The sequence below is a fragment of the Saccopteryx leptura genome, chromosome 11, assembly GCF_036850995.1.
Source record: "Saccopteryx leptura isolate mSacLep1 chromosome 11, mSacLep1_pri_phased_curated, whole genome shotgun sequence".
In the NCBI taxonomy this organism is placed as follows: Eukaryota; Metazoa; Chordata; class Mammalia; order Chiroptera; family Emballonuridae; genus Saccopteryx; species Saccopteryx leptura.
This window is the reverse complement of record NC_089513.1, coordinates 66,355,046-66,367,673: the sequence shown is the minus strand read 5'-3', so window position 1 is coordinate 66,367,673 and position 12,628 is coordinate 66,355,046. Positions and strand designations below refer to the sequence as shown.

General features: G+C 39.7%; 1 protein-coding gene across 2 annotated transcripts in view; it reads right to left on the bottom strand.

Moving 5' to 3' along the window:
* The window catches only part of TRIM33 (tripartite motif containing 33), a 117,899-nt gene that overhangs the window by 98,697 nt on the left and 6,574 nt on the right, over positions 1-12,628 (bottom strand). The window lies entirely within an intron of this gene.

The window sequence follows — 12,628 nt, the reverse complement described above, 5'->3', positions numbered from 1 at the left end:
CAAAAAACAGAACAGTATCACCAAGACACATTTTTAAATTTAAAAAAATGTTACTATTTACATAAAATAAAAAATTATTTTTATTTGCATTTACATAGGGTCAGGTCTAACTATTGACAGTAGTTATGTTCTTTGAAGTTGCTAAAAAACATTAATCAGCAGATACTGAACAATCACCATCACTAGGGAAAATTCAAGGTTAGGTTGCTGTAAGCCTCTGCCCACATTTTCATCCACCAATCTATACATAACCTTCTTTAATGTGTATTTCTTTTTAAACACAATGTAATATATATTCTAGGTTCATTAATACAGAAATCAAGCTATCAGCACTGTAACTTCAATAACATCATAAATGCCTGAATGAAGCTTATCTAATATTTTCTCCATAAAGCACACACAGTCTTCTTGTACCCAAGAACACTCGACAACACTTCAGCTCTATGCCTAAGGATCATTTTAAACAGTAAAATCAACAAAATGTACAAAAATGAGAAAAACATGACACAAAAGAGACCATATGAAAGTATGTTTCCACTATGAGCGCTGAAAAAAGGCAGGGCACCTTGTTCTACCCTCAGGTGGGAATACATGCATTGGGTGACTCAAATATTTTGCCACTTTGTACATGTCCACGAAGAAGAAAGTGCCAGAATTATTGATTTTAGGCTTACAAATAAATTTTAGTCACTAGGTGAATTCTAAAACACAAACACAAGTAATGAGAATTGATTCTATCTAGCTTTAAAATCTCTGAAAAGAAAAACAATTTTAAAGTATTTTTTGTGCCAAAATACATAAACATGAAATTTACCATTTTAACCATTTTCAGGTATCTAATTCTGTAGTGTTAATTACATTCACAACATAGTGCAATCATCCAACCATCAGAGCCAAACTGTGTTCCACAGTGTCAGCACCATTTTACATTCCACCAGCAATGTTCAAGGGTTCTAATTTCTCCAGATCCTTACCAACACTTTTTGATTTTTTTGTTAGAGACAACCTAGAAGTGGTGCCTTGTGGTTTTGATTTACATCTCTAGTAAGGAATGATCCTGAGCTTCTTCTCATGTGCTATTATTGGCCATATGTGTATTTTCTTTAGAGAACTCTCTCTTCAGATCTTTGGCTCACTTAAATTGGATTCTTTATGATTATTATGTTGTAAGCATTCTTTATATATTCTAGGTATTAGATTATTATCTATGACTAACAAAGGCAATAAAGTAGCTAAAGGCCAATAAATGTACAAAAAGATGCTCAATTTTACAGGTCTACATGCCCATCCGAATGGCTAAAATGTCAAAGGCAGATAATACCAAGTATGAATAAGGATATGAAGCAATAAAATCTCAAACACTACTGGTAGAAGTGTAAATTGATACAACCACTTAAAACTATATATTTAGCAATAATACTAAAGCTAAACTTATGAGCAACCTGACTCAGCAAGTCCACTTTAAGATATATAGCCAACAGAAATGTGTATGTTCACCAAGAGACATGTTAAAGCTTCCATGAACATCTTCATAATAGGAAAAATGATAAACAAATGTCCATCAGCATATGAATGAATGAATTTTAGCAATTCATACAATGAATGTTGTGAAGACAAGGCACAAACTACTATCACAAGCAACATGAATAATCGCACAATGTTGAGCAAAAGCAGTCACTTACACTGTTTAACTCCATTTAAATAGTTTTAAAATAGGTAAAATTCACCTATGGTGTTAGAAGTCAATCAAGATCATAGGTAGTGACCAGAAGGGGCTACAAGGAAGGTTTATAGCAGTGGTTCTCAAATTTTTGAAGTCAGGGCCTATTTAAAATCCTACAAATAATTGTAGGCGCACTATATACAAATTTCTGAGAAATATGTTATAATAATTAAGTCAAATATTAAAGAAAATAATATAAAGTCCAAGCGTGCTTTTATGGTAAATTAAATAAATACGACAAAATTAAATTTATTCTGACATTAAAAAACATTTTTGTTACATTTTTTGTTATGTTTTTTAGAATTTGTAAAAAAGAAAGGTTAAAAAATTAAGTTATCTTTTTATATATATAGATACATTCTTAGTAAGATTTAGTAAATTCAGCAGGTCCCAGCGCTAATGTGTTAAGTTTTTTCATTCTTGTGTTTATGAGAAACATGAGCCTGATGTGTCCTAGTGATTTCTTCAATGTTTGAACATGTATTTGAAAGGCAAACTCTCATTTCCTCGTCAATACATTGAAGAATTCCTCTCTTTTTACTCTTAATTGTGTTGAATGCAGAAAACCCCCACCATACATATCATCTTAACTTTACACCAAACAAAGGATAGAAGAAACTTGCCTCCAGTCTTTCCCAGGAACATGGGGGGTAGTGCAAACTATCCAGCACCCCAGCTTAACAGCCTTTTGCAACCTAATCAGGCAAGTGAGGTGGGGGGTTGGGGAGACTGTCAGCTTACAGCCAATTCCCCACACTTCTGTCTCCCAAAAATCTAAACTCCAAAAACCCTGCTGGTTTTTTGGTCCCCAACAGGCACATATTTCTCTGGAATACCATAGGACACATCTGGAAATCTTCTAGGGCACACGAGTGCGCCCTGGTGCACACTTTGAGAACCACTGGTTTATAGGGTGCTGGTAATGTACTATTTTTCATTCTGGTTGCTGGATTTACAAGTGTGGGTTTACTTTATGCATATTTACTGAAGTATATACTTCGATTTTTACACTTTTGTCTATGAATATTTCAATAGAACATTTACTTTAAAAATTACACATAGCCTGATCAGGCAGTGGCACAGTGGATAGAGTGTTGGTCTGGGATGGTTAGAAACCCCGAGGTGGCTAGCCTAAGCGCGGGCTTACCAGCTTGAGTGCGGGGTTGCTGGCTTGAGAGTGGAATCATAGACATGACCCATGGTCGCTGGCTTGAGGCCAAAGTTCACTGGCTTGAGTAAGGAGTCACTCACTCTGCTGTAGCTCCCAGTCAGGGCTCATATGAGAAAGAATCAAGGAAGAACCAAGGACACTAAGGAGCCGCAACAAAGAATTGATGCTTCCCATCTCTTTCCTTTCCTGTCTCTCCCTATCTGTTCCCCCTTCTCTCTCTGTCTCTGTCACAAACACACACACAAAAAGAAGAAAATTACATACATATATGCCCTGGCTGGATAGCACGGTTGGTTAGAGCATCATCCCAAAGCACAGAGGTTGCCAGTTCAATCCCCAGTCAGGGTACATACAGGAACAGATCTATGTTCCTATCTCCCCCTCCCCCACCCTTCCTCTCTTGTTAAATTCAATAAATAAAAGGGTTTTTTTAATTACACATATTACTTAAAACATACCAATATTTTAGTCTTCAGTCACAAAACTACTCCGTATGAGTAAACTTGTTTACTACCTTGATCATGCACTCCACTAAAAGGGCAGTCTCCAGACAACTTGCTTTGCCACCAGACTGACTTTATCCCATGCTTCTGCAAGGATAAGGACCCAAGCAAGTTGCATCATGTTTTATGCCACAGTAAATGACTCACTGGACTCAACAGTAGATTAACAGGCTTTAAATGAGAAACTGTAATGAAATTAATTTCCCACAGTGTTCAAAATTTCAAGTGAAACACACCATGACATCAGCTGAGAACTACTCATCTAACTCCATTTTGAACATGTAAAAACTTGGCCCTGGCCAGGTAGCTCTATTGGTTAGAGTGTGTCACCCCAATACGCCAAGATTGCTGGTTCAATCCCTGGTAAAGGCACAGCAGTGAATCCATAAATAAATGGAGCTACAAGTCTATGTTTCTCTTTCTTTCTCTCTCTTCCTCTCTAGGATCAATAAATTGAAAATTTTAAAATAACAATAATGAACATATAAAAAATTGAGTGTTTTAGCCCTGGCTGGTTGGCTCAGTGGTAGAGCATTGGCCTGGCGTGCGAGGGACCTGGGTTCGATTTCCGGCCAGGGCACATAGGAGAAGCGCCCATTTGCTTCTCCATCCCCACCCCCTCCTTCCTCTCTGTCTCTCTCTTCCCCTCCCGCAGCCAAGGCTCCATTGGAGCAAAGATGGCCCGGGCGCTGGGGATGGCTCCTTGGCCTCTGCCCCAGGCGCTAGAGTGGCTCTGGTCGCGGCAGAGCGACCCCCCAGAAGGGGCAGAGCATCGCCCCCTGGTGGGCAGAGCATCGCCCCTGGTGGGCGTGCCGGTGGATCCCGGTCCGGCGCATGCGGGAGTCTGTCTGACTGTCTCTCCCCGTTTCCAGCTTCAGAAAAATACAAAAAAAAAAAAAAAAAAAAAAGATATTAAAAAAAAATTGAGTGTTTTAAGACATAGGTAAATTTCAGAAATATAATTTGATGAAAAATTAGTAGAATCTGAAAACATCTATGTCATAGTTTAAATAGACTTCTGTGAACTTGCTTACCACCCTTTATTTAGCATTTCAATCAATTTACCCAATTTCACTACAAAATTCCTAATGTGAAAATTCTCTTGTATCTGTTTCTTATCTAGTAACAATACTGGTCACTCTAATTATGCTCAATTCTAAAAATATTACAAAACAGCCAGGCCTGTGGTGACACAGTGAACAGAATGTTAATCTGGAACACTGATGTCACCAGTTCAAAACCCTGAGCTTTCCCAAAGCACCTAAGACAAGTAATCAATGTACTGAAGTGAAGCAACTATGAGTTGATACTTCTCGTTCCCCACCCCCTCCTCTGGCTGTAAAATAAATATATAAAATCTTAAAAAAAAAATACAGCCTTGGCTGGCTGACTCAGTGATAGAGATCGGCCCAGCGTGTGGAAGTCCCATCTATTCTCAGCCAGGGCACACAGAAGTGCCTATCTACTTCTCTACTCTTCCCCTTCTCCTTTCTCTCTGTCTCTCTCTTCCCCTCCCGCAGCCAAGGCTCCATTGGAGGAAAGTTGGCCTGGGCGCTAGGGATGGCTCCTTGGCCTCTGCCCCAGGCGCTAAAGTGGCTCTGGTCGCGGCAGAGCGACGCCCCGGAGGGGCAGACATCGCCCCCTGGTGGGCAGAGCATCGCCCCTGGTGGGCGTGCCGGGTGGATCCCGGTCGGGCGCATGCGGGAGTCTGTCTGACTATCTCTCCCCGTTTCCAGCTTCAGAAATAAAAAAGAGACAATAAAACACACACACAAAAAAAAAAAACCCAAGGTCGTAGGCTTGAGCGTGGGGTCACTGGTTCGAGAATGGGATCATAGACATAACTCCATGATGGCTGGCTTGAGCCCAAAAGTCACTTGCTTTAAGCAAGGGATCACTGTCTCTGCTGTAGCGCCCCCCCACACTCTGCCCCATCAAGGCACATATAAGTGAGAAAGCAATCAGTAAACTAAGGTTCTGCAATGAAGAATTGATGCTTCTCACCTCTCTCCCTTCCTGTCTGTCCCTATCTGTCCCTTTCTCTGATTCTCTCTCTGCCTGTCAAAAAAAAAAAATAGCTCCAGTTGCAAAGGAGTAAGGGCCTCAGATGGACAGAGCATCTGGGGCCCTTACATTGGTTCACGCCCCCTAGTGGGTTTGCCTGGTAGATCCTGGTCAGGGCGCATGTGGGAGTCTGTCTCCGCCTCCCCTCCTCTCACTAAATAAAAATAAATAAATAAACTACAATATAGCTTACTGAAACACTCTAAAGGGAAAAGTTTATATAAGTACTTAAATTTAAGCTTTTTAAATTATGAAATCAGCAAACAAAATTGTAAATTAATTAAATCCAACTTAAAGAAAAGTCACTAATCACATTCTGAGTGAAGGCAAAGGTAAGAAACTGACAGCCTATCTGATATTATGTATTTAGTAAAATGGAGTAATTTTTTTAAGTTCAAATTTAGCTCCTTTTAGACTGGGCAAGTTTTGATACTACATATGTCTTATACAATTTACCTGCCTGGCCCCTAACAACATCCATCTGAGGCTCTATTACCTCCATATGAAAATGCCACATTTAGGTAAATTTTTACCTATCTGCCTTAGTAGTCTCAACTTTCTTTTAAAAAAATTGAAGATAATATTACCTGAGGGCTTTTTTACAAGCAAATAGGTAACATGGAAATGTTTTAACTTGAAGCTGATGTTCTCTCACAGATAAGGAACATAAAGTCCAGTCAGATACAAATAAATTTGTCCATATCTGATTCTCTCCAACCGTTACTAACTCAGATAACCTACCTTAAAACCATAAAACATAAACGAGATGGAAAACAGAAAAACAAAAAACTTGATCAATGTTAAAACAGCCTGAATTATAGCCAAAACCATAACAGCCAAAATCAATCATGGTAATATGCACGAGAAAGAGGGATCATCACCTTCAAACTAACATTAAGAGCACATTTCAGCCATGACTAATCTCTACTTCTGAACCACATTTCCATGAACATTTGATTATTAATTTATTTTATTATATTATTTTCTAATAACATTAGTCTTATTTCTTCAATGGCTTCTACATTCATTTAATATATCCATTTTATATACCTCACAACACATAAAGGTGATGTTCCACAAAAAGCAGAATTTCAAATTTAAAGAGGAGATAAGGCCCTGGCCGATTGGCTCAGTGGTAGTGCATCATCTGGCGTGTGGAAGTCCTGGTTAGATTCCCAGTCAGAGCACACAGAAGCAAGGACCATCTGCTTTCCACCCTTCCCCCCCTTTTCCTCCCGCAGTGATGTCTGATTGGTTCTAGCACATCAGCCCCAGGCGCTGAGGATGGCTCCATTGAACCTCCGCCTCAGGCACTAAAAAAACAGCATGGTTGCAAGCATGGCCCCAGATGGGTTGAGCATCATGCCAGGTAGGGGGCTTGCTGGGTGGATGCCAGTTGAGGCACATGCGTGAGTCTGTCTCTGTCTCCCCTCCTCCCACTTAAAAAGAGAACAGAAACGCAGTGTTCTTTTCTTTTTAGCAAAGGGGCAGGGACAGACTAAGACAGACAGGAAGAGGATAGAGACATGAGAAGCATCAACTCATAGTTGCGGCACTTTAGTTGTTCATTGATTGCTTTTCACACCTGACGTGGGGGGGAAGGAGCTCCAGCAGAGCCACTGACCCCTTGCTCAAGCCAGTGACCTTGGACTTCAAACCAGTGACCTTTGGACTCAAGCCAGTCTATGAGCCCACACTCAAGTCCGCACCCTTTGGGTTTTGAACCTGGGTCCTCAGTGATCCAGGTCAACGCACTATCTGCTGCACCACCACCTGGTCAGGCTGCAGTGTTCTCTCCTATTACTCCAAATTTTTCAGACTCACTTCACCCTCTTAAACACAGTTAAAAAAAAAAAAAAAGGTTAAATAATTCTAAATACCCTATCCTCATATCTGCTTTTTCCCAATAAGGCAGATCTGGTGATATTAATTTTTGCACAAGTATTCATGTGAGGATGAGTTTTTAAGCCATTCCTTAGTAACTGGCAATTTGTTTAATTTGAATATTAGCATTCTATTAATAAACCACAAATGGAAGGACAGGTCAGAGTGGTCTCAAGTTCTTAGTCTGGCAGTCATCTGTGATGTTAGAAGCAATGTGGGAATTCTCATCCAAACCCACTGTGGACAGCGGGTCAGGCGGTACACACCACACCCCTCGAGACCTGTGCCCAGCACTTCCTATCGAACCCAGTGTGGGCCATGGCGTCAGAAGGAAGGCACAGTGAATATTTTTGACTTTGCAGGCAAAGACAATACCAAGAATATTATGCAGGTACTTATGTAAAAAAGAAAACAAACTTTCAAATTTTTATTCACAAAATTCAAAATACATAATCTAGCCAAGATTTTTATAATACAAACCTAGTAATAAGAATTATGGAATTCTTTGTAGGAGATAATATTTTACTTAACTGGGAAGATTTAATTAACTTATCATCAGTGAAGAGTTTTTCCTTGCCTGGCTAACAAATAACCCACTCAGAAACTTACCTTGATTTCTTTTCTTTTTTTTTTAAAGAAATTCTGCTGTGATAAGATATTCCATAGCTAATTTTCTAACATCTCTGTCCACTGCTTTCTTGTGAGTTTCAGAATATCATGGCCCGTACTTAAGTCTGATATAGTCCACACTGTACTCTTTTAGCAGAGCTATACAGAGTTGTGATAAAGTGTATAATAAAAACTCTGCCAACTAATTCAAAACAAAATAACCCAACTCCACTGAGCCTTAAAAGTGTGACAAGTGAAATTGTAAAATCCACTTTTCTTTCTGTTTCAAATGATAGGTATGCACTGATAATTACAATATTTTTGTAAATGTTACGCTAAAGTCATACATATATGTCTATTAAGTTATTACTGCATCACTGCAATTTGTAGTGCACCAAAAAGTAGTGCAAAGCAATGAGCACACACAGTCTTCGTCACAACTAACTGCTCATTTTGCCATTGAAGCATGAAAGCAGTCACAAATAATACATAAAGAGATGGGCACAGCTGTGTTCCAAAAATGTTATTTATGAACACAAATTTTAATTTCATATAATTTTGAAATGTCGTAAAATAATTCTTAGCTCATGATCCATATAAAACCAGGCAGCAGGCTAGATTTGGCCCACAGGCCATAGTTTGCCAAACCCAATCAGTAAAGTCCAACAATTAACAAGTATAAATCAGTTTTTCTTGTCTCACTGAAGTAGAAGAGTACAAGGATTATCCACAACTTGAGGAAGCCTCGAACAAAACGGGACAGAAATCAACATAAAAAGAAAAAAGATTAGAAAATAAAGTCAAGATCTTTCAGGAGTCAGTTGATAAAAAAGAGAAGGACAACACAGGCCAAAAGGTAGGAGAGAGTATAAACCCAAGATTGCCAACATCCAAACAGTAACAGATACAAAAAGGCAGGGGGAGATATGGAGGGATGGGGAGGAGCCTTATGAAAAAAATTTTAAGTTTCAAGTTTTGTTACTACAAACAGATCACAAGACTAATAGAAAACAGACAGTGAACTATAAAAAAACAATGAAATGAAGGGGGGATCAACAGAGGCACATCAACTGTATTTCGGAACAAGGATAAAGATATTATTGAAAGGTTCCAAGAAGACACAAATAAAACTGGGGTCACACAAAGGGGCAAAATCAGACCAGCATTGGCAACATTGATTTTTTTTTTTTAAGATACCGGAAGAGATACCCTCAAGGTTCTGAGGAAAAATATTTTTAACCTAGAATTTCATGCTACTACAATATGTTCGTAAAGTCATGGTGCACTTTTGACCGGTCACAGGAAAGCAACAAACGACGATAGAAATGTGAAATTTGCACCAAATAAAAGGAAAACCCTCCCAGTTTCTGTAGGATGTTGTGGCAGCACAGGAGCATGCGCAGATGACGACGTAACACCGTGTATAGCGCAGATGATGACGTAACACCGTGTATACAGCGGAGCAGCCCACGGCCATGCCAGTCGAGATGTGGACGGTACAGAGGAAAGTTCAGTGTATTCTGTGGCTCGCTAAATTCGAATCCATGACCAAAGTGCAACGTGAATATCGGCACGTTTATAAGGAAGCACCACCACAGGAATAACATTCCTCGGTGGGATAAACAGTTGAAGGAAACCAGCAGTTTGGTGGAGAAACCCCGTTCTGGTAGGCCACCAGTCAGTAACAAGTCTGTAGAGCAGGGGTCCCCAAACTACGGCCCCCTGAGGCACTTTTATCCGGCCCCCACCGCACTTCCGGAAGGGGCACCTCTTTCATTGGTGGTCAGTGAGAGGAGCACATTGACCATCTCATTAGCCAAAAGCAGGCCAATAGTTCCCATTGAAATACTGGTCAGTTTGTTGATTTAAATTTACTTGTCCTTTATTTTAAATATTATATTTGTTCCCGTTTTGTTTTACTTTAAAATAAGATATGTGCAGTGTGCATAGGGATTTGTTCATAGTTTTTTTTTATAGTCCGGCCCTCCAATGGTCTGAGGGACAGTGAACTGGCCCCCTGTGTAAAAAGTTTGGGGACCCCTGCTGTAGAGGCTATATGGGATAGCTACCTAAGGAGCCCTAAAATATCTGTGCATGAGCCCACATCAAACTGCACTGAATAGGTATGAAACTGGGAGAGTTTTCCTTTTATTTGGTGCAGATTTCACATTTCTATCGTTTTTTGTTGCTTTCCCGTGACCAGTCAAAAGTGACCATGACTTTATGGACACATTGTATTTAAATAGAAGAGTAAAATAAAGAGAACTTCAAAAATGCTAAGGCTCAGAAATACTACTCAGCGACTGTTAGACAGTAGTGAACCAAGAAAAGAGAAGATATGGGAAACTACAGCTCTGCAAAGTAAGTAGAACCAAGAGTCTTCATAAAATTGAATTACACTCTCAGAAGAGTGCATAAGCAAATAATAGTAAAAATTTTAAAAATAAACAGTAGCACAGAAATAAAATCATTCAGAGTGTGTCTGAGTTAGAGTGAAGAAAGAACTTTTCTCCGGAGTATTTCCAAATACAGGTCAACATACAAAGTAAACCCTAAATCAACATCTGCCAGTTCTAAGAAGCACCAATCAAACTTAATTTCAGTGATTTCGTGTTGGTGGTATCTGAAAGAAGCAAAGACAAAATTTTCTTTAGAGGCTTGTTGCTACAAATCAGCTAATAGGATTCATACATAAAGCCCTAATGAATATGCATACAATCAAAATCTATAAACCATTGGAAGACCCCATCTACTATGATCAAGAGTAGACAGAAACTAGCAGTTAATATTGCCAGTAACTAAGAAGACCTCAAGAACCTCAGATAATTAAATTATCAAAACAAATATAAAATCAGTATTACTTTAGCTATTCATAATATAAAAAGTAAAAATGAAAACAAAACTAAGTGTAATTTAAGAGAAACCATTTATAGTAGTAGAAGCAAAAAACATAAGGTATACATGCTCCTCAACTTACAATGGAGTTATGTCCCAGTAAACCCATAATAAGTATACAATATTAAGTCAAGCCTGACCAGTGGTGGCCCAGTGGATAGACCATCCACCTGGGATGCTGAAGGCCCCAGTTCAAAACCCTGAGGTCACTGGCTAGAGCGTGGACTCTGGGCTCCTCAGCATGAGTATGGGATCACTGAAATGATCCAGAGGTCGCGTGGGCTCCGGGCTTCTCAGCATGAGCATGGGATCATTGAAATGTTCTGGTTTGAGCCCAAAAGTCACTGGCTTGAAGCCCAAAGTTGCTGGCTTGAACCTAAGGTTGCTGAATTGAAGCCCAAGGTCACTGGCTCTGCTTGAGCCCCCCAGTCAATGCACATATGAGAAGCAATCAATTAACAACTTAAGTGAAGCAACTACGAGTTGATGCTTCTCATCTCTCTCCTTTCCCACCATCTCTCTCTCAAATAAGAAAAAATTTATACACACACACACACACATATACATATAGTTGAAAATGCATTTAACCTACCATACACCATAGCACAGCACAGCCATTTTCTGCTGAATGGGTATCACTTTCATACCACGATAAAGCTGAAAAACTGTTTAAGTCGCACCACTGTTAAGTCAGGGCATGGCTAGACAAACGGACCTCAGCACTCCAGGTAAATGCTCCATCCACTGCACCACCACAGGCCAGGCATAAACAACTTTTAAATGCACTGGGAAACCAAAAAATTTGTGACTCACTTTATTGTGATATTCAGTTTATTGCAGAGGTCTCGAACCAAATCCGCAATATCTCCAAGGTATGCCTGTAACCAAGTTTACCTTAGCTTTATAAGCAATAAAACCAGAAAAATGGGGTGGGATAAAAAAAAAACCTCATATATCTAAAAACATTCTAAAGAATTTTTTTAAGTGTATTAGTTATCTACTGCTGCATAACAGATTAACCCAAAATTCAGTGGCTTAAAACAATGATTCTTTATCTCTCAGAGTTTCTTAGAGTCAAGAATTTGGGAGAGACTGGGCAAGTGGTTCTGTCTCTCTGCCTCTAATGAGGTTGCAGTTAGTTATCAGGCAGGATGCCACCTGAAAGCCTGACCACGCTAGAAGATGCAGCTCCTGAGTGGCTCACTCATATCGTTGGCAAGTTGGTGCTGGAAGTTGGCAGAAGGCCTCAGTTCTTCTCTACATGGGCCTCTTTACAGGACTGCTAAAGCAGCAGTTGTTTTTACCCAAAACATGGGATCCAAACAGTAAGCTTAAAGCTGTATTCCTTTAATGGCCTAGGCTCAGAAGTCACTGTTAATTCTGCTGTGATCTCTTGGTCACCCAGACCAGTGGGCAAAGATGGGTGCAAACACCAGGAGAAAGGAAGAATGCCATCTTGGAGGGTAGCTACCACACCAAGCCATAGTAGGTTCAGAATAAATCTTCAGCTTCTATAACCTACAGAGGATCAGTATTTGGAACTTATCAACAATTCTTGTAAGTCAGAACTAAAAAGAGTCCTGCCAGATAGCTGGGTTGGTTAGAGAATCATCCTGATAGTGCAGAAGCTGCTGGTTCAAACCCCAATCTGGGCACATACAGGAACAGATCGATATTCCTGTCTTTCTTTCTCTCTCTCTCTCTCTCTCCCCCTTCTCTCTCAAAAAATCAAAAAAAATTTTTAATTTATTTTTAAGCCTGATTGGTGGTGGCACAATG